Source organism: Ixodes scapularis, unplaced genomic scaffold (genome assembly GCF_016920785.2).
Source record: "Ixodes scapularis isolate PalLabHiFi unplaced genomic scaffold, ASM1692078v2 PGA_scaffold5__190_contigs__length_132052651, whole genome shotgun sequence".
Lineage (NCBI taxonomy): Eukaryota > Metazoa > Arthropoda > Arachnida > Ixodida > Ixodidae > Ixodes > Ixodes scapularis.
This window is the reverse complement of record NW_024609880.1, coordinates 5,013,170-5,040,834: the sequence shown is the minus strand read 5'-3', so window position 1 is coordinate 5,040,834 and position 27,665 is coordinate 5,013,170. Positions and strand designations below refer to the sequence as shown.

Sequence of the window (27,665 nt, the reverse complement as noted above, 5' to 3'; positions counted from 1 at the left end):
ATCTCGAACTTTAGTATGTGCCGTTTCGTTCTGTTACAAAATAAGATAGGAAAAAAAAAAAACGCTTCCGAGTTTTGGATAACCTTTCAAATATCAAATGTTCGGCATTTGCGACCAAGGAAATGGGCATTTCATTTAAAATGCTCACCATCCGACAAACCGAAACCGCTTCTTTAAAGTCGCAATTGTTTTTATGTAAAGGAAGGGTAATGTACCTTGCACCGTCCAATACATTGAAGCATTATGTTGCTAACGATCGTGCCGCAGCGTAATCGATGCCGCGGTACGACCGCTGGCAGGTTGTAGCTGTATCAGAAATCCTACGTGCACTCCACCAAAGCGGCACCAAAGATTCATATTTTCGCGCGTGCAGCCGCGCATGCACACAGCTTCCGGATAAGGCGCCGGACGCGACACCGGTCGCGATCAATACCACGCGCTTCAGGCGAGCCCCTTCGGTCCCAACACTACCCTAGTATTCGAGTACACTGTAGTAGTACGCCCTACCCCTCACCCTTGGAATTGCTCTTGGATTGACTTGGCTGCGGAGTTGTACGCCGCGTCGCGACTTCCGGGATGGGGGGGGGGGAGGAGGGAAGGAAGGGAGGGCCGTTTTGCTTTCGCTGCTTTTGTTTGGTCGGAGAAAATCTGGCAACAACGCACGTTCAACATGGCGCCGGTATTGTTTTGGTTTGACGGCACGCGAGCAGCTCCGTTCGGAGTTTGTTTTATTCTTTGTGTTGCCAGCACCTGTGTTGTTCCCGGAAAACGGAAAGTATCATCCGCGATCGCCGTGAGTGCTTTGAAAGCGAAGAAAATCACAGGGTCCACGAATGCGCATCCACAAGCCAACGTTCACGACAGCGCTGCGTTACAGTGTTGCCAGGTCTACTGATTTATCAGTAGATCTACTGATTTCGTTCCGCGTCTACTGACTCACTGAAAAAAAAAAGAAAATCTACTGACCGTTTTTTAGTTAACATATTAAAAATTTATTATTTGGCCCCTCCAGTTCCCAGGGTCGCCCATCGAAGGAAACTCATATTCTCCCAGAATTAAAAACGAAGCACTGGCTAGATGACCCAGAAGCCCGTCGTATTTGAGTGACTTAGCCGTATATTCATCTATCTATTCACCCAGAGCAGCTTCGACGGTGACATCCGGGCCAGAGCCATACATGGGGAGGTTTGGCCAGTCTATGATCTCGCCGTTACGTCCCTTTCCCGACTGAGCCAATCAGCCTGCGGCGCAGAGCGAGAGGCGTGAGCTATTGCGCGTGAGCTCTCGGCTGCTCCAGCATGAGAGGGCTGCTATTTTCATTCATTCGCCAGGCGGAATGCATGGGGTCGACATCAAATTTCGGTTCTTTACTTTTATTTGGCAGGCTCTGGCAAGAAAATGATACAATGTTATTCCTCGGTGGCTTAAAAAGCTAACGAATTAGGTTTCTCCACGTTTGAAGGCAAACTTTGAGTCAGGCGAAAAAAAAAATAAGCCCGCACAGACGACGCGTAGCCTCAACAGCGCTCCGCGCCGACAGCATTGCGTCAAAAACATTCCACAGCCCAGTAAGGAAAGATCCCAGCTTGCAGAGGACTTACATTGGGACATGTACGCATGCACTTGACGGAATCAGTGGCGTCACTAGGGTTAGCGGCACCCGGCCCGGTAACCCACCGCCCCGCCCCCCCTTTCTCGCGGCCCGCCCCGACACCCCCGGAGTGCTGCACCTGGGGCAGCCCGCCCCCCTCCCCGCACTCCCCTTGTGACGCCACTGGCCGGAATGTCTTATTCTGGTTTCGTTTCAATAAGAGGATGTTGCACTGTCGCATTCATCTGTTGATCCCAAAAGTGGACTAGGCAGCTACGCAAAGATCTGGCAGCCATCTAATAATTCTCGCTTGGCATGCGCTACCCGTGGACTATGACGACTCTACAGTGCTACCAAGATACTAGGCTCTCCTGAAAGTGCCTTTTCCGGTCATCAGGAATGCCAGTCGCGGTCGCCAGGATTGTTAGCCCCTCGATTATCAAAACTTTCCGGCTGAGTGCTCTCCTGTTTTCGGCGGCACCGAATCGTCATCGTCAACACTCAAATCTTCGCAAGACGCCCCCCTGTTTGGAGCGTGTTTCGTCAGTGGGCGAGGCAGCCACGCAACGATGTGGCAGCCATCTAATCCCGCGCTCTTCCTACGACAGGTTGGTAAACGGCGTTCTTATTCTGAATTTAAAAGCGATTATCGTTGCCTGGTAGTGCTGCCTCGCCCAGGTGCAGTGTGTTGTTGTGTGACTGACTGTTTAGATGCATTGTGCACCTTAATACTAATTCTGAGCGGCGATATAGAACTTAATCCGGGACCTATGTCAGAAGCACAGATCAAACAGTTTAATGAAATGTTGAAGCTCCTGCAGGATGTCAACGCACGGATTGTACGCTTTGAACCTGGGCAGGAAATGCAAATGAGTTCCGTAAGTGAAATCAAGAAAAACCAACAACTGATGGAAAATAGACTTACCTCAGTCGACAGTAGGCTCACAAGCGTAGAGAAGGAAGCTGCAAAGTTTAACGAATGGAAGAAGCAACTACATGCTGCACAGCGCATTGCTGATGACGCCAGGAAAGAGAATTTTCTCCTGCGTGATCGCATGGACGAGATAGAGGACCGGTCTAGACGTGATAATTTAATTTTGCACGGAATTGAGGACCTTCCGTCAGAAACGTTGTCTCAGGAGAAGGTTCGAGCGGTACTTTTGTGGGCAATGGATATGAGGGACACAGATGACGCCATAGCTCCAGCGCACATGATAGGCCTTTTTTGGGGGAACAAAGTGTCGACCAATTATTGTAAAGTTTGCGATTTCGAAATCTAGAGACATCATCTTGTCGTTGAGAACAAAGGCAAAAGGCAATAGCGTTTCTATTAATGAGGATTTTTCACCAGCTACACGTCAGGCTCGAAAGAAATTAATCGAATTCGCGAAGGCAATAAATCCTGATATTAACTTTAGATTACGGTACAATAAGCTTCATTTTGGTAAGAAGGTTTATGAATACTGCTCTGAAACCAATAGTGTGCGCGAGCTCGGGGCTCCTTGTGAGTTGAGCCTCGCCGATACAGCCACTGGCGCCCTTGCTCAGTCAGCGAGTAAACCCCCTCCGTCATACGAACCGAGAAACGATCACCGTCATTCTTCCGAAATATGTATTTTTTACTAACGTAAGGAGCGTTCTACAAAAACGAGATGAGTTATGCGCTGTGCTTGACTCGTCCTCGGCTGACGTTGTGGTACTCACAGAGACGTGGCTCTCCGCTACAGTGCGGAACAGTGAAATATTCGACTGTCAAAAGCGGTTTAACGTGTATCGTTCTGATAGGCTGTTTAGATCTGGAGGTGGTGTACTAATTGGCAGTAGCTGACTGTATTGTTTCCTAATCTGTAAACTTTGCGTTAAATATTGAGTTTCTTTGCGTTTGTTTTGAGATGAATAATATAAAAGTTTTTTGAGTCTGCTATCGACCGCCGAGGTGTACCTTTAGTTTTGTATACTACATTCATGATGCTCTCAATGTGGTTGTAACAAGGTTTCCAAACAGTCCAATATTTCCTCTAGGTGATTTTAATTACCCAAACATCTTCTGGTCACACGAGAGCCCGTTTCCTAATCCATTTTTGTCGGAGTGTCTGGATTTCTTGAACATGTGTTCCGATTTTAATGTATCGCAGCTAGTTACAGAACCCGCAAGAATTGCAGACACGTCAGCAAATGTTCTTGACCTTGTTCTAACCCCCCCAGTTGATCTTGTATCCCTAATATCTCATCTACCAGGACTAAGTGGTCACTGCTGGTTACTTATCTCTCTAAGCATACCAAAGTGTAATAGTAGAACAAAAGATAAAATTTATTCGAGACTACCGAAAAGCTAATTTCTACGCTATAAACGATGCTCTGAGTCAGTGCGTTGATCTGACTCAGCGTTATTTTGTTAACTGCTCCGAGCGCTCCGGAGAGCAGAACTAGAATATGTTTCAGGGCCAAGTCGCCGTTCTCACCGACAAGTACACTCCAAGAAAAAGGGTATCGATAGTCCTCCATCAGGGGAGGAGCGGTCTTGTAACCTACGTTCTTTTAGAAAGGGAGAAACCTTCGTCCCTGAAGCAGCGGAGCAAATAGTTCCTCCGTCGCCTGCGTCTCATTATGGTGGCCCTGAATCGAGCAAATCAAGCTCAATAAGGTTTAACGAGGACGCTATACGTCTCTTGTACGGGACGAGAGGAGGAGCAAATAAAAGCGGAACACGAGCTTTCCGCGAACTGTGTTTATTTCCGAAGCCAGATTACCCCCGCAGGTGCAGAAACTTGCGTTTCGAAAGCAGTTACTCAGTCGTGTCGTCGTCAGCACTGCGATGTTAAACGGAAACAACCGATACCAAGTTACTTCGCGCACTTCACGTCTTACCTTTGCTGTTCCTCGAGTCACAATTCCTTTGTCAACCGCACACCACGGAGGAATGGCAAACCAATCCGTGAAACCAAAACCCGCTTTTAAAAGAAACTCGAAGCCGCTGTTTATCGCGTAGCGTGAAAGAAAGTTAAATCGCTTGCCGCCAGATGGGAAGGTCAAGAACAGTAATTGCAAGTAGCTAGGCTTAGGTGGCGCTAGGTACCGCCCAATCTATGTTCTACAAAAAATAATTATATTTTCTCGGGCCAACATCGCACTTCGGGATCTTTGGGAACCTCTACGATACACACATTAGACACATCACGCATACTACAAGCAGCATGTGAACATACGTTGAGCGCATACACATACATGGCACATATAAACATCAATACAATGGCACACTAACCCGAACACTTTTTTTTTCTTTATTGACACCAATCCGAACACCACACCCGAGCTCTGCGTTTCCGTCTTTTATACTAGTCGTTTTGATGGTACGGAATTTTTCGGGGACTGTCTAATCAATAAAAAATATTTCCAGCATGTTGGCATTTTCCAGCAATGTCATACCTCTGAGGGTTTTGAATGGCTCAGGGGATGAATCTCGAATTAAATACTAAGCGCTCTACCATGCCGTAATTATTTGAAAGCCAATAATTTAAGAGGCTCCAATGCGGTTCGAAGCCATCAGTTTGTTTCCCTGCACGGCACGTCGTAGCCTGTATTTATGTTGTAGTGTCTGTTGTTCTTCCGTCAATTGCCGTCTTGAATTAATCTCTGTAGAGCGGATATTCACTCAGCTGGAAGTGACGCTTCACGGGCAGAGAAATCGCTTTTCGATCGACTTGAATGCAGTCAAAGCCGCGAGTTGCGGCAGGATTCAAGGGTACGGAGCTACGCCGTGGCGAGCTCAAAAACTTCTAGCGCTCATCCCAGCGTTCCACTTGGAGGGCAGTTTCTACAGGAACTGTAGTATATTTGAACAGCAAAATAAAGGGGTTTTTTTTCGATTTTACTAATATTCTTTTTTAATGCCGAAATTCCACACTGTAAATATACGTACTTTCCGTCATAATTACGTTCTGTTCAGTCCTTTCCCTAGAGGAGCGCAATTGCTCTCGGAGAGGAGACAACCGACAGTCACATTGGCCACTGTACGATTGGAGATTACTGTTCAGACCAGCGTTCCATCATGACTATCCGCACGTCGATCGATTGCACCTAATCCCTCAAGTGGTCTTAAACCCTTTAATGTAAAGCGGAATATCAACCTGCGAAACCCGCCCCCTCCGATCACGGCCAGACCAGCGGCATCAATGCCCGACAGTTTACGTCCTCTAATCTTGTTACACCACTGACACGCGAAAACACGGTCACATCGGCGATAATTCCAGTTTTCTGTTCACAACGCACAACACTACCATCACGATGTTGCTGCTATGTTGCTGACACGCAGAAATACAGAGCCACCACGTTGATTGCCGGTTGACACTCGGCATCGGAAAACAGAACCTAACTCAGCCCGGAAGGCACCCGGCAGCAAAACCTGCCTGACTTGCTGCGATTTCCATAACGTCAAAAACGTCGACACAGTTCCGCGTGGTCCCGCTACTGTAGTTCAACGTGAGTCCCGCAATCCCAGGGGGATGGCATCACGTAATTTTTTTGAAGCCTAATCGTAAAAAAAATTCGGCCCGGAAGTCGGCCGGTTGGCGGTATACTATAAAATTGTATGTCGTTCGGTAAGATTTACGAGTGATGAAGTTGTCAAAACTGACGGGCGTTGGGCTAGTTGGTTGTTCATGTTTGAAGTTAGACGCCAAAACAACAGGGATACAATGATAGATGCAGAGGGGACGAGGCGTCTCGTCCTTTTTCATCTATCCTTGCGTCCCTGATGTTTTGGCCTTTAACTTTAAGCATGGCGGACGAAGCCGACTGAGGAGCGACGCGCGGCGATGCCCGAGATCGTCGAGATGCGGAATCTACGAACTACCAAAGCGTGACATCCGCGTGATAACGCAGAGCACCGCATGAGCAACAGTTCTGACGACGGAGAACGACATCAAAGGTGTCGTCTCAATCGGAGAGTCACCTTGTAAAGTGTTTTCGATCGCGGCGGTCGCGCTTGATTGTGTGGACGAATCGTGCTGGTGTTTCGTAACCGCGATGGGATTGTGTAGTGTACGAAATTGCAGTAATCGGTCCGAGCGGTCGAAGAAGTCGCCCACTGGTGTTTCGTTTCATCGGTAAGTGCGTTCACCCTTTGCTGATGAAAAGCTCTATTGGCAAAGACATCTTTAGTTCACTAAATGACCACATGCTTGTGAATGAGCCTATGGAGAACCACGCCTATCCCCTCATGTGGTCTGTTGCACAGAAGTGCTTGGACATCAGACAGCGAAGCATGAGCAGGGTGTCCGCAGATGAACTACACTCTAAAAAAAAAGGTAGTCATAGGTGACTACCTTTGGGGTGGTAAAAAGTTGTCCCAAATATAACGATCCCTAGGGTAAAAATGACGACTCCACAGGTAGTCAAAAAGTAGGTAGTGAAATTTGACTACCCCCAAAAGCAACATGGCGGACGGTTAGCGAGGCTCGGATTCCCCGGTAAGGCCTAGCGAACAGCACGGCTTTTCGGCCGAGTTAGAGAATAGGGCGCATACACCTATTCAACGTCTTCCAGGCGCCACCACACACTCTAAACATCCGTCCTTAGACACCGGTACCGTACCTATTAGCGGGGAGGACGGCAGCGTGTTTGCCGGAATCGTCGCGACTGCACCCGACGGCATCTCGCTAGATTGACTGTATTTTTACCGCCGGCGGAGAACGCTCAAAAAAGAAATCGTAACGCGAGGAATGGGTATGCTGACTTTATTGAAGACAACGTATGCTTGTCGTTTGCGGCGATGAATCGCTGGGCACCTTCGTCGACACGACGGGTGGCGTTCAACTCGCACCAACGCCCCGCATTCTTTCTTTTTTTTTTCCCTATCTCTTCTTGTTTGGGCCTACCTCAACCGACGTGGTTATCCATTGCTGCCTGCACTTCGCAGCTCTTCGACACAGAACAATAATTTAGGTGGCCGAGTGAAACAATTATTACGATTGTTTTCAATCTGAGAGGCACGCAGGGAGCCCAGTGGACCGCAGAGCCTGGACGGCTGGACCGTAGCCAGCTGTTTGTAGTCAATAGCTACAGGACTTCACAACACTTAGCTTATTGAATCAGGCGGCAGCTTGCGCCACCTAGGAGGTGTAGTAGTAACCGCTAGATGCACTAAAAAAGAAGCTCATTCATTAGAGAGTTTTAGTAATACGTATAGGGGCAAACGCAAACCCCCTACGTTAGCGTTAACGTTGCGTCGACGGAACGTTACGGAGCGCGTCGAATACGCACTTTTAGTACAGCGGAAGAAGAACGCATACGTAAAGACTTGTAGCGCCATCTAGATGTGCTCCTGTAAACTGCTTCAAACAATCCGAGGCGGGTATTCGGTCAAGCCAATCCAAAGCCCCGATTCTCCACGCTTTGTTACGGAAGTGCGTGTTTCCGTGTGCCTGTTGTGTACGTGTTTTTTTTTTTTTGTACCGACCGCACGGTAAACACCTTTTTGGGTTCGACGGCGTCGCTAACGTTCTTGGCTATCGACACCCATCTTTGTGGGTGCTCGAAAGGGTTCGTCGCGTTGACTTCTTTGTGGAGGTTGATGTCATCTTCAATGGTAAAGCGAACCCGTACAATGCGCGTAGCATTTCCGCTGGTTTGCCTGACCGCCGCCATTTTTTCAAACTGGACTAGTCTCGCGCTCTCCCGTGCGCGACGAGAGCAACGAGACGGCACGCAGGGGACCGCTACGTACGTTCGCAAAAATCGATAGCGAGCGTACGTACGCAAGGCTCGCCGCAGTACGTACGTATGGCGCATGCGCATTGTGGAGGACGCAACGTTAACGTTAACGTATGGGGTCTGCGTTTGCTCCTATACGTATTACTAAAACTCTCTATTAACTCTCCTGAGGCTCTTGAACTACGTACGTACTGCACTATGACAACTCATGCGCAAACACACACCAACCACGATAACGAACACTGTTACGGGCACATACATATGAACAGTAGTACAACAAGGCACAAGCAACTGCAACACAACACCACCGCGACTCTCTACTCTGACCACTCAACCGACCCGATTCGTATATATGCCCTACCCGGTTCTGACAAGGATTAGGCAGGTGACTGCCGCTGTTTAGTTGATGAATACAAAAAGTATCTGCAAGTATTATTAGTATACAGTTGTTCTGAGTATTTAGATTGGCCGGCTAGACACCTCTCTTAATCTAACGCTTTGGAAGGCAACATGATATGAAAGTAATCGGCTAAAGTAACACCACATGGCATGCTCCCGATCAGTTTCGGTTTCAGATTCACGCAGTGATAAGCTTACTAATGCCATGCCGCCCCATGCTCGTTCCGCGCATGTAATAGCAGCAAAGGTTACAATAATATCTGCATTCCTAGTCAGTAATCGGCTAGAGGTAACATAATTCTTAGTCTTGTGTTGTTAAATACCCCACAAAGCCCAGCGTATCATATTTGCTACGTGGAGTTTGATAACTCAAAAAGTGACAATAAATTGCGTGAAGCTGAGACCATAGCGTTATTATTGTAATAACTCTATGGCTAAGACCAAAGTCTGCAGTATCGGTTTTGATACGCTGATAGAGTTTTCCGATTTGGGTAGTTCAGCAAGGCCCCGCCAGGCTGCCGCTGGCAGCTAGAGCAAGATGGCCGCACGCAGCTGCTCGCTCGAAGGCATACCGTCGGCGTCATTTTACTCGAAAAACAGTAAGCCGTCCTAAATTTGGCACTTTCTTTTTTTTTTTTTTTTTTTTTTGCTCAGAAAATGTTGCGCAACCACATTATTCCGTTCGTTGTTGTTTTTGAGTCCCGTCCGCTTAGTAACGTTGCTTCAAATTTCTGCGTATCATTTTCGATACAGTGGGTCGTAATCAACGTTACTAAAACACTCAGTTGGGAAACTCCCAAAAAGACAGCTTTCAAAAAGTGGCCCCAAACTGTCTCCGAGCACCGAGCTAATGACGAACACAATGCCACCATTTCTACCGCAGCGGCCACTCGAGGAACTGCACGTGACTTCTATTCTGGCTTTAAGAACAGATACAGCGGAAGAGGTTACAGGGGTGCCACCCCCGTCTCCCCGGCGGACGCGCCGCGTTGAGCTATTGAAGTTAAAATGCACCTAGGGCGGGACGTGCTACCTGAAAGGCCCGCTGAGGCATGGTTGTATAAAAACAATATTAATTGTGCCGCAAAACCCTGCAAACTAAAGATTTTAAAAACATAACGCGCCCCTCTTTTGGTACTAAACTCCTGTAAATTTCATACAAAAAGAGTCTTTTTCGTTTGTTTTTACGCAAAAACAGGCTTTTAAAAAGCTCAGGGTGACCACAGTACAGACAAATGATAAAGAGTGGCGCTGTTGTCGCATTTAGCTCGGTCTCGGTGGACGCCAGCGGCCCAGGTTTCGACGGCGAGTTTCCCAACTGAGTGTTTTAGTAACGTTGGTCGTAATTGATGGCACAATTTTTGTACCAATTCTGATACGTTTTCTTGGTAAAGCTTTGAATGGTACACGTTTTAACCGTTTTTTTTATTGATTTTTCCTTCTAATTTTACGTTCCTAAGTTAGGAACATATTGAACAACATCGTCGCTGGCGAAGATGTCAGCGATTTTAGTGATCTGTTGGAAAGTGACGAAAATTAGTCCCCCCGCCGCGGCTGAGCCTTCTGAGACAAGTGATGATGAAGAAACCGTAGAAAATTCCTTCGGATCATCTGTAGCTTCGTCTTCTCGTCCATACAACAAATGGCGAAAGGAATTGCTCCAAAACAGTCATGCTGAATTTTCCAAAGTATTCTTTGAGCCGGATGCCATAGATTCACCATTGTTCCTTTTCCGCCAGTTTCTAAGGACTGATATGCTCACTATGCTAGTGGAGCAAACAAATGTATACAGTACGCAGAAATACGGCAGCTCCGTGACACAACTCTGCAAGAGCTGGAGCAGTATATTAGAATATACCTGAAAATGGGGCTTACAAAATGCCGAACGTCATATGCTACTGCGAGAATGGGACAAGGTATTCTCCTATCGCTGACAAGAGGTCGAGAAATCGTTTCTTGAAGCTGATTCAATGCATGCATGTTGTAAACAACATGGAAACCACCAAAGAAGCGAAGGAGGACAAGTTGTGGAAGATTCGTCCTTGGATTTTATTATTCCAGCACAACCTCTAGAGCATTGAACAAGAAGAGTTCAATGCGGTGGATGTGATAATGGTGTTATTTACAGGAAGGAGCTCGCTAAAACAGTACATCCCAAACAAACCGACGCCGTGGGGTTTGACGCTTTGGGGACGGGCAGGCACAACCGGTGTCCTTTACCAGTTTGAGGTATACCAAGGCCACTCCAAAGAAAACTACATTTTTGGACTTGGGGTGATACTGTCCTGAGCATCTGCTCTGAAATACGTTCAAATGAAGACTTCAAGGTTGCAGCTGACAATTGTTTTAGCTCTTTGAACCTTGTTGAAGGGCTAATGAGAGGAATACAGTACGTTGGAACTCTGAGGCAAAATCAGCTGAGAGACTGCAAACTCCAGGATGAGAAGACTCTGAGAAAAGTTGGCCAAGGCTCACATGATTACAGAGTTGACAATGACAAAGGAATTGTGGTAGTTCGCTGGTTTGACAGGAAAGCTGTCACCCTAGTGTCAAACTTCGTCTCTGTTGAGTCAATTCAGCAAGTCAAACGGTATGACCGGAAGACCAAACTCCACATTGACATCACACGCCCGGCAATTGTTGGTATGTACAACAGTTTTGGCGGGGGGGGGGGGGGGATCGACCAGCATAATTATCAGGTGTCGCTGTACAAATACACCATTCGATCGAGGCGCTGGTACACGTACCTCATATATCATGCTACCTTCATCTGCGTCGTGAATGCCTGGAATATTCACAGGCGCCAAAGCCATCAGCTGAAGGAGCGGCCACTCAAGCTGAGAACCTTCATTGCCAGTTTATCAGAAAGCCAAATCTCTACTGGAAATGCGCCAAGAGGACGGCCGGTCAGTCTGCCTTCGCCTCCGATGAAGAAGTGGAAGTTCACGCCAAGTCATCCCCAAGATGACGTTAGAAAAGACGGGGTTGGGCATCTTCCAACTATGGCGAGCAACCGACTTCGATGCAGGAACTGTGTGCTCAGCGTGAACACATTTAGCACGGTTGTGTGCGCGAAATGCATTGCAACTCCGAGTCTGAGCAAGCGACGCAACTGTTTCTTTGAATACCACAAGCCACGAGACTGCAGCTGGCAAGGACGTAGCAGAAAAGCCCAGTGTTGCATATTTGATATGTTCAATAATTTTTTACTGGTTTGAAATTGCATTGTTCTTTTTGTATGAATGTACTTACCTTAGCCATAAATAAAGGCACACAAGTTTCTACAATTTTAATTTGCCTAGAAATATGTTTGGGCTTAAATTTCTCAATCACTTAAATTTGATTATAATGCAATTAAATGCAAATGTGCAAGCGAGCTGGACAAGAATGACGAATTTAATTGCATTTAATTGCATTATAATCATAACCCTAAAATTGCAAGCTTCGCCCTTGTTGGTGTTAGACTGGTGGTGGCTGATAAAACCCGTTTGCTCTACTGATGTCTAACCCCTGGTTAGCTCAATGCAATAAAGAAATAAGAAAAAACCCTGGTTAGCTCAATTGGTAGAGCGCTCCACCTGTAACGGAGAGGCCCCGGGTTCGGGGCCTCTCCGTTACAGGATACCCGGACCAGGCGGATCTTTTCGGTCGCGCACCAGTCACCTAGCTGTGTTTGGAGATTTGTGTTTGTCCTTTGTCCCTCTTGTTCCCCTTCTCCAGGGATTATTTTCGTCACTTAAATTTAGTGCTTGAGAATAGGTGACAATTGTAGCGGGCAAACGCTGGCGGCACGCTTTCCCGTGTTGATTGTGTGATCGATGAGTCGCTCTACTCGCTCCACTTTAGAATCCCCTACATTATACTCGTGTGGAAAAAAAGGATTGGGGTACCTGTAAAAGAAACAAAAACAACTACCATAGCCAAGGTTCCTTCTTTTTTTTTGTGCTGCTTTTGGGGAACATGTACACCCATATCAAATTATTTTAAATCTTTCCGTTTTCTGTTGACAACAAAAGGTTGGCACTTTTGAAGTATGGGGACACTTGATATGAACAGTGTATTAAGCTCAAAACATTAGGACATTACAACCAAAACTATACTGTGTATATATATATATATAAAGTGGCTATAATGAAGACAAAGTGCTCAGGTGGCAATTGTTTGTATTCTTTTATTTTCCAAACCTGATTATACAATTTTATATTGAAAATATTTTCCTCTAAAAAATAAATAAATCTCATAAAACAACCTTGTAGGTACTTCTGACACGTTGTGGAAATGGAAATCTGAAAAGGAGTCTTTTTCCAGCACCGGACTATCGAACTATAATAGTTATAGTAATGATACTTTCAAAAGCCAGAGACAACCCTTTGAATATGAAACAAACCAGAAAACTTACATGGAAACAGGGAACGTTTAACCAAAAAACAATGTTATGTATGCATTACAAACATATTAAGTCATCAAAATATGCAACATCACAGTCACTTCATCATTCTAAAAAAAAAAAAACTGAAAATATGTATAACACAAAAAGGGACATGGTTTACACCAAGCAAGATACTGCGCCATAAAACCAAAGTTTCAACAATAAAAGAAAGTATGAGTGGGTGCCCAAAAATAACCGGAATGAATTTCAGGAGGCCGGGCATTCGTAGTACCAGCATCCACCTCTTGCAGCACCCTTCCCAAGTTAGTTTGCCGACCGGCGGCGTCTGCTAAGGATCTAGCGGCATGTTGTGAATTTCCCCAAGCGCTTCAAAATCATTCCTTGTTTTTTGCAATGTCTGACTTGAAGGACCTTCCACATCCATAAAATGATTTCCTTTCAAGACTTTTCATACGGGTGAACAGAAAAAAGTCACACGGGGCGAGGTCCTGAGAATATTGGAGGTTGAGAAGCGGTGTCATGCCAGGACAGTGTCTGCTGAGGCATTGTTGTGATGGAACTATCATTCCCCCTTTCCCTCCTATCGGCGCATTTCTGCCTTCCTGAGTTTTGCAAGTGTCACAAAATTCTCCGGTAAAACACCTGGTTAACAGATTCACCAAGAGGAACAAACTCTGAGTGATCAATGCCCAAATATTTTTGTGTTCTTCTTCAGTTGAGGAGGTTAAAGGTCGCCCAGAACGACGTTGCTCATCGATCAAAAAATCACCAGTCTTAAAGCGAGAAAACCACTTGCAATTTCTTATTAGCATCTTTCTTGTAAGCTCTCTGAAGCATTACAAGAGTTTCTGGCACAGTTTTACCTAAAGCAATAATTCACAGCCCCATGTTGTTCTTTCATATCAGACATTGAAAAAAAAAAAAAGATTTTGAAGCGCTTGGAAAAAATATTTGCAGCAGACAATGCCAGTCGGCAAACTCGCTCGGAAGAGGTGCTGCAAAGCGCTGCTAGCGGCGGAAGCTGGTACTACAAATAGCCCGCCTTTCAGAAATTCATTCCGGTTACTTTTGCATCCAACCTGGAACGAATCACTGCACCAAAAGCGTTCGATATATGCCATGTTTAAAAAAAAAGATGGCAACCAGTCAAAGAGGCTCAATAGACCTTATGAAAAATTGTTTGGTGATCTGACAACACTGAGAGCGTCGCCATCTTAATGTTGGCAAGCGTCGTCGGTACCAAAGCACGGTGGAGGCATCAGAGAGAGCCGTACGGGCAGTGTACGATGGCGCAGCAGCTGTTTTCCGCCTTCTGACCATGAAATGTGGACAAACAGTTTAAGTAACCTACCGCAACTGTCTGATGAAGCTCTAGGAGGCCTGTGCACGCTGGCAACAACCTCGTCGAAGCAGCAGAGCAAGTCCTTCGCCTTTGCTGTACAAGCTTACACACTGCGGGTTGTCGCCAGCGTGTGCACAGGCCTCCGAAAGTTTCATCAGACAGCTGCGGTAGGTTGTTTAAACCGTTCGTCCCCGTTCCATGGTCAGAAGGCGGAAAACACAGCTGCCGCGCCATCACACACTGCCCTCCACCGTGCTTCAGTACCGACAACGCTTGCTAACATTAAAACAGTGACGCTCTCAGTGTTGTCAGACTACCAAGCAATTTCGCATAAGCTTAATTGAGATGAGGCAATTTTCTCTGTAACATCAAGCAACATCAGCCACAGTGTGTGCCCAAATAATGACAGACTTCGATAATTGGTGCTGCAGCTACCATACTCCATTCACCTCTAAGCTGAGACTGTGGTGGAAGCTACGTCCTCGTTAGATTAGTCATGCGCCTCTCTTTTGCCACATCATCACGCTCCCGGCCATACCCACGCGCAAAGAGTTGGGTCAGGTGATAAAAGCAGTGATGTGATTGGTCATAGCCATTTTGGAGCAGCTGTTTGAGCAGCCAAAAGTTCATTTTGGAGAAGCAAAAAGAGCTCTTGGAGCACAACCGCACACTTGATTTTCATTTATATCACTGCAAATGTGAGGAGAGATGGCAAATATTAGGAGAACAAACACCAGCTGTTTAGTTGCTTGTGGAAGCACCAGACACGGCAACAAGACAACGACTGATGAAGAACAGCGCAAACGGCTGTGGATGATTATTTTAGGTACGAAATCCCACTGAAAAAATGTTAAAATACAATCATTTTGAGCACCTAGATTTATGTGTCCTTCAAGTTCTAAGGGGGGTTGTAACAAAACTGCAACTCTTAATTCAGACAAAAAGAAAACCATAAAAAATAAACCTACAAGAGTCCATATATACCTTCTTGCACCCCGTCTCGCTCTGGAGGAGTACCTTTCCCCTTAGTATGCAGGTGTGCTGCGGCGAAGCAAGACACGCAACATAGCGACGCCTAATTTGCAATTGTTGCTTCACTGCATTACACCACGCGGTGAGAAGCGCACTCAACAAAGCTAACTAACCCACCAGAACAGACCACGAACACGAGACTTGTTGTGAAACTTCTAAGCACTGTCAGTGCTTGGTGCGAAATCAAATCGAATAGTATGTTATTTGAGACGATTATCGAAAGTCCTGAAAACCCGCACGAGCCTACACTAACAATTTGCCCCGGCAGCGAGGCCTGCAGCTGTTATATTTTCAGTATTATTTAATTGAACTTAAGTTCTGGTGCAATGTTGGTGCAAATTCCTCACATTTTGATCAAATGTAGCAAGTGTAGCAGAATAAGCACTTAGGCACAGTTTGGCACAATTGGCGCAGCAATCACATCACTGGGTGATAAGAGGGAGGCGGCTGATTGGTCCGGCAGGGTGAACATAGTATAGCTGGTGCACACTATTTAAAAGGGTCCATTCAAGGGTAGCTGACAAGCTGTTGTTGGCTGCAATACAAATAGCAGAAGCGCATACTGCAATGTTCACTCGTCTCCTATGATTTTGATATAGCCTTTGTTCTTCTCATGGGCAACACTGGATCCCACCGCTGCCGGCATGTCGTGGTCGAGACAGGTTAACGACGACAACTGATTCATTGCATACAATACGTGGTCCTGTGGGTTGTCGGGCTGGTGGCATCTATTACATGGTGGGCCTTTTCTGCTAACCCTCTTTCGCATCTTTCTGCTGGTGCTTGCCACATGAGGTGCTGTGCTCGGCGGTGGGCACTGGTGTTTCCCACAACAGTTCTAAATCACTATAAAAAAAACAAAACAAAAAAACAGGGTGACAAACCTGTAACAATGTAGCAAACAGATTTGTTTTAGGCTGGCTTCACACGAAAATTCTTTTTCAACATTTTGACGTTGCAAGGCGAACAGAATTCTGGAAGTTTCACGATCTAAACCAACAAGCACGCCCCCCAAAGGATTGAGGATCCATTCCACCGCCTGGCCATGGTCTGACGAGCAGCTGAAATCTCGTTACATCTTGAAGTAGCAATGGCTGCAATTCCAGTCTCCTGAGTTCACGAGCAGCAACCGCTGAAATAGCAACATGCTATTTCTGGTATGATGACTATCCAAAAATACAATTAGTTCATGCTGCATAGACCCAAACTTTCGGAGTGATCACTTGCAACTATGTCTATGTCTTTTGCTGATACACCTAGAACCATAAATTACAAAACTAGAAAAAAATAAAGCAATCAAATTTTCTTGTCAATTAACCTTCTGATCCTGCAGTGATAATGAAATTAAACTACAAGCATATACAGGTTCATTAAAAAAATATGTTTAATATCTATCTTGAGTGAATTGCTATATTTTTATTGTGAATGTCCCATTCTTGCAAGCACATCTACTGCAGTCATTGAATTGTGACAGAGACATCTTGGGACATTTGGGATACGAGTCACCTTACCACGGCCATTGCTAGCCTGGCTGCAAGCATGCCAGTTGACAGTGTCACCAAATGCTTCACCAGGAAAAATACATTCGTCTCCATTCATTTACGCCGGCGCACCCACACTGCCAAATGTTGCTCTCCTAACGGTGTAGACACCACGCATCTGAGAGAATGCATGAGGATCACAACGTCCACACTGTACAGCAGTCATGCCGCACCAAGGGAGAGGGCTGCCATGGGCACGCCGAGATACCGGGTTTGCCGAGACAGCAGAGGCAGCTGTCTCGAATAGTGCTCCAGGTGTCCACAACCATAGACGGGAACAGTCGTCTATTGTTGCCATCAACTGCCCAATAGGCAGGTCTCACTAAGCAATCCACGCATGCGTGATGCCGCTATAACTTTAGTTCACAGGAGGCAGTTCACGAGACAGCTCGTGTCGTCTCGTCACGTGCAAAGCTCCAGCGGGGTTCTCCCACATGCAGATTAAGTTTCTTTGATGCATTGTGGCAGCGGCGGCTTAATCAAACTGGCTGGTGAGATTGGTCTATTCAAAGGCAAAAACCCTGAGGCTGCTGCACATCCAGTCGTTCCAACCATGCAAAGCCTCTTTGTGTCCAAGCCATTGGATTCTCATGGGGTGAGATATTTTCATAGTAAAGTATCTGGTGTCGTCATGTCACACCCTGGTGGTTTTCAACACCCATGGGCTATATAATTCCTCTTCACTTTCAAAGAATTCTGTTACATCAGAAAGATGAGAGGTTGAAAACAGGGATGGAGAAGAACGTTAGAGGAAAGGAGTGGTGAAGCAAAGCGACTGACCGAATCGTCCTAGGCGAGCCAACGCAGGACACCTGTTTGTGCAGGGCGTGGGCTGGGGTGGTGTGTTGCCTAACCTGGGTGGCCTTTGAAGGAAACCTAGCCTGGGCTTGGCTCAACTGCCAAGACCCCAGTTTCATCAGACACGGGGACACCTAGCACAGCCAGGCTTGCAGGCGGTCTGAACCCATGCTGGGCTCGGGGCTCATGGTGATTGGTGACACCACTCACCAAACACCCACAAGCGCACAAGTCTCCTGTGGCAACGCAACCCTGTAAAAAGGCATTCAGTACATGAAGTAGATACTGATCAAGCCAAGCGAGAGATACACTTCAGCTGAAAAAAAAATGAAGGCTCAGCTCAGACATATGATAGATGCCCAAGTGCAGTTGTCTGTCAAAACCAATGTATTTTACATGCTTTAAGTGAACTAATAGTTATCATAGATAAACTCAAAGCTACAAAGCAAAATGTACCCAAAATACTGAAAGCTGAGCTAAAGTATGCACAGCTTTCTTAACCGAAATACTTAAGAATGCTTTTATTTCACTTGTCTTTCTAATTAAGTGACATCTCTTTTTCAGCTACAAATGGAATGTGCTCATGTGAAACCTATAACTCCATGCTAAATCTGGGTCATTCCTCCTCTGCAGTGTGCTGGCTTGCTCAAAATAAAATTAGGTGGCCTTATCTTGGTCTCAACAAAAAAAAAATTGTCAAGGCTTGTGCTGCCTTAGCAAAGCTTTTTCTTGAGGCTTCCTTAGATAGACCGACTGAGTTACTTTCGAACAAACCAGCCAATAAATAGATTATGGACAAACAGAATCAAGATTACACATTCCACTGAAACGAGTAGCCAAGTGAAATCACCAATTAGCTGAATGCTCAGGCGGTTGTAACCTGCCAACTCAGTAGCCTTCAACAAAAACTCTTGTCATTGCATCAGTTGGCAAAGTAGATGTGAAACACGTGCACAACAAAGACAGGCATTGTATGATGGTTCCCACATGAATCGTAGCTGGCGTCCTATGACACTGTGACATGGCACGTCCCGATGTCGCATTGTGGAGCTGGCCGACGCAAGCAGAAATTGCAACCTCATATTGGTAATTTCGCTGCAGTGTTAGGTGTATGCAGTTTGAATGTTTTTGTGTTCTGCGCAGCTACTGCAAGCACCATGAGTGACAAGGAAGGTGTTGTGATATCACCATCTCAACCACAAACAAACAAAGCATTGCAACAACGACAATGATGCCGAGAAGCGGTGCTAAAATGCTGAAAGGTAGTGCATGCTTTGGTTTTGCTGCATAATTGGTTTTGTTTTAAAGTTCAGAAGGTGAAGAGGAATTGCAACAGTCATGGTCCTCTGGGGTAACAACCGCTACGAAGTCACATAAGCACTGTGGAAGGTGTTAGCTGTGCCAGGGCTCATGTTTCATAATGACGCACTGTGCCTGTTGTCAGGCGCCCGTCACTATATACCTCAAGCAGTGCGAGAAAGATGTGCGTAGGTAAACAGTAACAGCCAGTCAAGCAGCACCAAAACAGGACCTGGAAGGGTACATGGGCTCATCCAGCTTTGACACCAGAGAAGCCTGAGCAAAGCTGGGCTTTGAGTGGAACCTCAGCAGAATCCACGAAGGAGCACCAGACAAGCCTTCCTTCATGTATGTCACAAAAAGGTGCCTACCACACACTATTAAGTATATAGGAGGTCGAATTTGGGACGCAGTCTTCCCTCAAAATAAGCTTTAGTCACTTTCCATGATCCCGAGTGTTGCTTGAGGTCTCGTGAAATGACATCCCCGGCAAGTTCTTGCCCACAGGTACCAAGACAAATGCCAAAAACAGCACCAAGAATACAAGAACGCACGAGAGGCTTATTTTCATTCACATTTGCTGCCTTGTATAGGAAGGCGACACACCCTTGTTGTGATAGCTGGCAACTGGCAATTGAGCAGGCATTATCAGTATACAGGAGGCTATGCTCCATGACGCCTATCCTGGGGCCCTATGTTGCGCTTTTCGGACTCCCACGGCGACTAGGGAGAGGGAAGTGACGTCAAACACGCAGCAAACGCAGATTGGATGTTGATTGGTGAGAGTTGCTGATGACGAATTTCCGCAGAAGAAAACAAAGAAAAAGTGAGCTTTGTTTTCTTCTGCGGAAATTCGTCATCAGCGACTTTCACCAATCAACAATTAATCTGTGCTTGCTGCGTTGTTGACGTCACTTCCTTGTTCCTAGCCGCCGTGGGAGTCCACAAAGTGCGACATAGGGCCCCAGGCAGGTCAGTCATGAAGAGCTTGGCACAAACCATCTTCTGGAACCCCGGTGTTGACAAAGACATTTAAGACCATTAAGAAGGTGCGAAACATGTGCCCAGTCCTGTTAAATGCCCCTGGTGCAGGTTAGGGTCAGCTGATTGGATACCAAGCAACGATGAACATGGCTTATATTATGCCGTACAGCTGGAGAGTTACGTGATACCGATCGACACGAAGCAGATAGAAGCATCGGCCGAGACCACAGTGGAAGCCCAGTGCGACATCTTTGATTGATTTGGACAGCCAAGGACACTTGTGTTTGACGACAACAAACCCAGATTAATAGTACTATTTTCAAACAGTTTTTACAACAGTCATGTACATCACCCCACCACCCCTTTGTATCACCCGCAGTTCATCAGGTTATCCTAGCATGCAATATGTGGAGACAAGGGGGAATTTATGAGGTTCAACCTCACAGTCTTGGAACCAGGCTTGCAAGCACTTCCCCGCTGTTGTTGAAGTTCCACTGCTGCAGAACCTCAGCAAAAGATAGGAAGTATTCTTCTTAACTGTTATTTGGCTACCACATCAGATCCCCGATTGAGTTTTGTCTATATGCATTTGGACTCGTCCCCGCACATGGGAGGCAACCATCCTTTTGGTGTGGGACAGACTGTGTGGGCGTGCAGCTTAGGCCTATGGTGGATTCCTGAAATTGTCTGCTCACTTGATGGTATACGAATGACAACAGTAGGCACCTCAAGAGGACAGCACCAACACCAGGCAGATCAGCTCTGAACACAGCTTCCCCACAACTGGGCCAGCCTACCTGTAGTAGTTTTTTGACGGAGAGGCAACAATGTTGGAGGTTCGGTGGTTCAATCATCAGGCTGCTCCTTGGCAGCAGGAGACATCCAAAAAGTGCTGGTAGAGCGGCCAGGTGATGGGGTACCCTGATGGGAGACGAGTAGTGGCGGGGTTCACAGTCAGCGCGAACCCTGCCAACGACAAAGCAGAGGTGATTGACTTTTAGGTTTAGATTTCATTAATTATAGAGCAGATCATCAGAACTGAAGAACAAGAATGGCAAAGAGGTGCAAGCTCGGACTTGAAATTGCACTCGTAATAGTGCAAATAGTGTCTGTGACGATGTAACAAACTAGTAAAAGCCAATTATTAGATTCTCCTTTCCTTAATTTTTTCTTTAACCAAAACCCCAAGAAAGACATTAAGGGGGTACAGAATCAAAACTTGGAATATTTCCAGAACACTCGAAATAAGTGAAATATGATCCACGATATCCGTAAATGATAATGGCACGCTTGTATTTTTAGCAGATGGCTATATTTTTTGTTCCAACCGACAGATTCTGGCGAGCGCTTCAAAAACAGCCATCGAGTCGGCACGCAAATCTCTGGACATTTACCCGTAACGTCACGCTCGCAACGTCACGGGCCCATACGAGGCCAAGGGTATAGTAATTACGATCGCCGTCACTAGGTGGCGCCAGCTTTATCGTCAGCGCGTTACAATTCTGACAAGTCGGAATGCCCGAGGTACGGTGTACTAGACATGATACGTGCGCCAAGCGTCGCTCGCTCCCGCACGCCTCCATCGGACACGCCACACCGTGGTGTAGCTCCTGATGGGCCCGTGACGTGAGACATTCCAACAAAGCTCAAACCTCAACTACCAGGTGGTATTAGGACATTTTTTTATTTGTTTTAAAATTGCTTTTCTTGCATTTATAGACGAAAGACTGCTGTTTGTGAGCTGCTGTCATGAAGCAGACCATGTCTACACAAAGAAGTCGCTAAAATGTTGCTTCCGTACCTCATTAAAGCAGAACAGAAAACTACTGCTCTCCCATTCTTAATACTTTTTTTAACAGTAGCTATAGGAAGACTACAATAATAAAAATACCAGAACACAACACTTATCTTCTAATACACACTAGTGATCAATGAGAAATGATATTGGAAAAACTTCATATCCGAGGAAAGTTTGTCATAATTGAGATAGTCGCAATCAGAGAAAAATGTTGACTTAATGGCGGCTGTTGTGGTCACAGGCATTTATGATAAAAACGTTTTCTTAGAAGAAAAATCGAAAGAGAAACAATTAATTTCAAAGCACTGCGATTCACCGAAAGCGCCAGTCTAGAACGGAGGAGATGCTAGCTCGTCCGCGTACGGGCAGCCATCGATAAAGCTTTGTGTCGCATGCTGGTGCACGCTCGTTCTTCAGCATATGGTTTAGAGCGAAGAGGCCAATGAAGACAGCGGCCGTATTGTAAACACCAACTTCTTGGGAGGCCGGAGCTGGGTGGCCATCCTGCGCGCTGACTATATTCCATTCATCCCTAAGCTGAAACTGTGGTGAAAGCTACGTCTTCAATGGACCAGTTATACATCCCTCTTTCGCCACGTGATCACGCTCCCGCTCATATCCACAGACCGAGGACTGGGTCAGGTGATGAAAGGGAGGCGGCTGATTAGTTCGGCGGGAAAGCAGTTCCCACTGCAGTCTCAGCTCAGAGCCGTGTTTAGAGAGTGTTTGGTCAGTGCTAGGCGCAGGCAGAGCCTGGGCATGCACCAGAAGCAGAAAGTGGGCTTGACATTCTCTCTTGACCAACCAGAAGCCTAAAAGAATCCCTAGCGGTAGTAGCGAGAAACTGTTTTAACCATAGGTATATGTTGGTGTATGGTTTTAATAAGCACGTAAGTGTGAAATGTAGTGACCCTTCATGGTTTAAAATATGGTGCACAGGATGTTACAATCATGATCATGCAGAAAGATGTAAGAAACAAATGTGCCGCTCAACTCTGTTTTGCTCGGGGAGAGTGTGACCGCTCAGACGGTAGATTGCCGGCCTTCGGCGCACGGATTATGTCGATCGTTCCGCCAGTCGCACTCTTTCACCATAATTTTGGATGACCGTGATTGAAACATCACATGTACCACATTTTCAGTCACCGAGAGTTACTCCGACGCACTTATGAATTTTGTTTCTCGCAACCACCGCCAGGGTATTATTTCCGGCTTCTGATTGGCCACATTCGAATTTGTGAAGACGCCCTGGAACACGCCCAGCCTGCTTTCGGCCAATGGCACTTCCTCATTTGTCTCCTATACTTCCCAACGAATGGCCAAACTTTCTACATATATGGGTCTGTCTCAGCTTAAGGGTGAACGGAGTATAGGGCAGCGTGTCTCAATGCAATGAAATTTCGTAAAGTCCAAAACCGGGTACAGCAGAGCGACCGGCCAAGGGGAAAAGATCAGAAGGTTTAAGAGGCCCCGTCTTGCAAGGCAGACTGGTAAACTGAACAATCACGGGCGTTGGAACACTGTGAAGAACATCAGGGGCTTATTTACTGTCCTAAAAGAACTGAAGGAACACAAGTGTTGGAACACTGCAAAGAACCTCGGAAATTATATAATGCCCATAAAAAAAAAAAAAAAAAAAAATCTGAACGAGCACGAGCGCAAGAACGTTGTGAAAAACCGCGGGGGCTCTTTTTGTGCCCAGAAAAGAGTTAAACGGTCGAAAAAACGGGACGGGCCGACAGGCTCGGCCAACGCACCAAAATATAGCGGTAGCTGACGCGCCGAAATATAGTGGTAGCTGACGCACCAAAATGTAGTGATCCTCTGGTGGAGAGGCGACGATGATGGAGGTTCGACGATCCGGCTGTTACTTGGCAGCAGGAGACATCCAGGAAGGGCCGGTAGAGCGGCAGCGCTATGGGGTGTCCTGATGGGTGACGAGGCAGAGGCGATTGACCTTTAGATTTAGGTTTAATAAATCATAGAGCAGAACATCAAACCAGAAGAACGCAAACGGTGAAAAAGGCGCAAGTTCGGGCTCGCGCTGGCGCTTGTAAAAGCACAAATAGCGCTCGTGACGACACAACAATCTAGTAAAAGCCAATTACTACGCTGCCACTGAATCTCAACCTGCTACTGAATTGGAAAGTTCTCGCACTACGTACGTACAGCCAGGAGATACAACCACGACGGGTGCAGCTCAGACATTCAACCAGTCCGAGACTGATGAAAACAGTACGGACGACACAGTCACATACCTCTGAGCACGGCATCGTATGGCTGCTTTCAAGCGACAAGTCCCGATAGGAACGACGGGCTTGGCTCCGAATCTTCTGCTCTGGGCGACCGCTGCGTCATCGTCGAGCCTTTCGTGCCCCTCATCAGCGAGTCTTCGTTTGTGTCGACATCGGTGACGTCCCATCACGTGGTTCGCCTGAAAGCTACAAGAGCGCCAGCGACACCGGACTCTCTCAGTGGGCTTGGCGGCAGCACAACCGGCAGCATGCTCAGCAACCCATTTTGTTTCCTGGTACAGGTTAGTGAATATTTACCTTGTGGCGGTTATCGAAGTGATAACCGTTTTTTAGTGCTGCTGCCTTGCCAACCTTGCCAACTTACTGTAAAACGCTTGATAAATTGTGCTACTTCTGTTATTTCTTGGCTTCGAAATTTGTTGGTTTGTGGTGATGTGGAGGCAAATCCAGGGCCCACCGACAGAGAGCTTTTGTTAGAACTTCTTGCCGGCCAGAGCAAGATGAATGATACTGTTTTAAATGTTCTTGCCTCTCAAGATGAAATTAACAAAAAAATGACTGCGTTAACTGGACGAATTGATGGGCTGGAGCGACAGGTAACCGGTTTAAACGCGGTGACCAAGCAAATAAAAGACATGGAGCAGCGGTATCAGGATTTGACGCACAATTATCTTCACTCAATGCTAAGGTAGATGATTTAGAAAACAGAAGCCGCAGAAATAATTTGATAATTTATGGTATAGACGAGTCTAAAACTGAGACAGTTGAAGAGCTTGAAGAGAAGATAAAAAACGAGGTTTTCCTACAAAAACTAGGAATAACAATCACCGGAATTGAGAGATGCCATAGACTTGGCCGAAAAGTTGAAAACAAGCCCCGTCCAACTATCCTCAAGTTCATCGATTACCGGGAAAAAGTAGCAATATTAAGGTCATCTTATAAATTAAAAGGCACTAAGGTATCAATATCTGAGGATTTCTCAATCAGAGTTCGCGAAATTCGAAAGCAATTATGGAAAAGTGCGGCTAAAGAGAAAGAAAACGGAGCAAAAGTTAAACTAGTTTATGATAAGCTGAATGTGGACGGTGTGCTGTTTGGATGGGATGAAGGGAAGGGTTCACGCTTCAAGATAAACAAAACAGATAAATGACGGTGTAGAAGTGCTTCTCGGTCATTGCGCTTGTTGAATATCAATTGTAGAAGCGTCCTTAACAAGGCCACAGAGTTGGAAGGAATTTTGCTCTGTCATGATCCTGATATCGCCGTTCTGACTGAGACTTGGTTAAATGCTACGCTGGCTACAGTGCTCTCAGGAAAGACCGTGGTAGTAAGGGTGGTGGTGTGTGTATTCTTTTTAAGAACTTCCTTAATATAGTGAGCATGCCTGAAATACCTGATACAGAGTGTATTTTTCGCAAAGCGTACGATGGTAAATGTAAATACATTATTGGAGCATTTTATAGACCCCCTGCATCTTCTACGGCTGTTCTTGATAATTTAGAAATATATCTCGATACACATGTGAAGCCTGGCGATCGAGTTATTTTGGTAGGAGATTTTAATTTGCCAAACGTTGACTGGTCAAAATTTTCACTGAAACATCAAAATGATAGCTCAGGTGAAGCAATGTTAGACATGGCCTTTAAATTTGACTTGCTGCAGGTCGTCGAGGATTTCACGAGAATTCAGGAAAACTCTGCATCTATACTTGACCTTGTTTTTGGAAGCGGTACAATTTCGTCTAAATCTAGATGTGAAGTAATCCCTGGTATTTCTGATCACAAAGCAGTATTGTTAACCTTAGAGGATGTTTCTGTAAGTAGAAAAACCAAGTCGAAGTATTATCCAAATTTTTCTCGTGCAGATGATGTCTCTATTATAGACATGCTTTCATTTAGTTTAGACGATTTCGTAAACAGTACTGGTGATGTAAATGATCTTTGGAATTTGTTTAAAGTTATTGTAAGTGAATGTATTGACCGTTTTGTGCCAGTAATTGTAAAAAAGCAGAATAAAAAGAACCCCTGGATTTTTAGAAAGGCCTTACAGTTAAAAAGACAATTGAAACGATTGAAAAAGAAAATGAAAACAAGCGCCGACTCGTGCGAACTGACTGAAAAATTTCTTGATCTTTCTTTGCAACTTAAAACCCAAGTTACAGTTGATAAAAGTCGTTATTTCGGTGAATCTTTGCCAAACTTCATATCTACTTCACCGGAGAAATTTTGGCGATTAATATCTCCACATTCTAGAGATTGTGATGTTTTCGAAATTGGTGGTAGCTTAACCCATGACGAAAAAATAGTTTCAAACGCATTTAATAAACATTTTAAATCGGTGTTTACTCAAGACGATGATGTGTTACCAAATTTTGACGCTGACTATCCGCCTATGCCTGATATTGTAATTAGTGAATGTGGTATATTGAATATGCTTTTGAAATTGGATGTAAAAAAATCCCCAGGGCCTGATGGTATCCCAAATGCATTTTTGTCCAGGTATGCTGAATGGGTCTCAAAATATTTGTTTGTTCTGTTTTCACGATCGCTGTCCGAAGGTCAGGTTCCAGACGACTGGAGAACGGCCAGAGTCAAACCACTTCATAAGAACGGAAACATGCACTGCATTCAAAATTACCGTCCAATTTCATTGACTTCAACTACCTGTAAACTTCTTCAACATATAATATATAATCATTTATCAAAATTCCTAGACGAACACAATATCTTGACTAAAAATCAGCATGGATTTCGAAAAGGTTTTTCAACATGTACTCAATTAATTGAAACTGTTCACGATTTCTCGTGGGCAATAAACAATAGAAAACAAATTGATGCTATTTTTATGGATTTTTCGAAGGCATTCGATAAGGTCTCGCACAAAAAGTTACTATACAAATTGGAAAAAATATGTAAGAACACACAGTTAGTTAAATGGATTTCAGCATACCTTTCAAATCGTCGACAATTTGTAGTTTATGGGGAATATTGCTCTGAACGACTTTCGGTTGACTCTGGCGTTCCCCAGGGCTCTGTGCTCGGACCTCTCCTTTTCTTGTTGTTTATTAATGATATAGTAGAAGATGTTCCGGTAAAAATCAGGTTATACGCTGATGATTGCATAATTTACTAAGAAATAGCTAGTACTTCCGATCAGCTTTTGTTGAATAGAGCTTTTAAAAAAATTACGGAATGGTGTACGCAGTGGCAAATGACTGTTAACTATGAAAAAACTGTTTTTATGAGAATTACTCCCAAAAGAAATCCTTTGAAATTTGGTTACAATACTAATAATATTCTTCTATCTGAAGTAACACAATATAAATACCTTGGACTATGGATCACTCACAATCTTACTTGGACAAAACAGCTTGATTACGTAACATCAAATGCTCTTCGAAAGTTATTCTTTCTTAGAAGGACTCTAAGACTTTCTACCCCTTCCTTGCGTCTTCTAACCTACAAAGCCATAGTGTTGCCTACATTAGATTACGCGGCCATCATTTGGGATCCCTTCACCAAACTA

The 27,665-nt window shown here is 45.4% G+C and overlaps 1 pseudogene; it reads left to right on the top strand.

Annotated features, from left to right (window-relative positions):
- The window catches only part of LOC121048668, a 95,321-nt pseudogene extending 70,031 nt beyond the window's left edge, over nt 1-25,290 (top strand).
- Nucleotides 25,291-27,665: the final 2,375 nt, after the last annotated feature.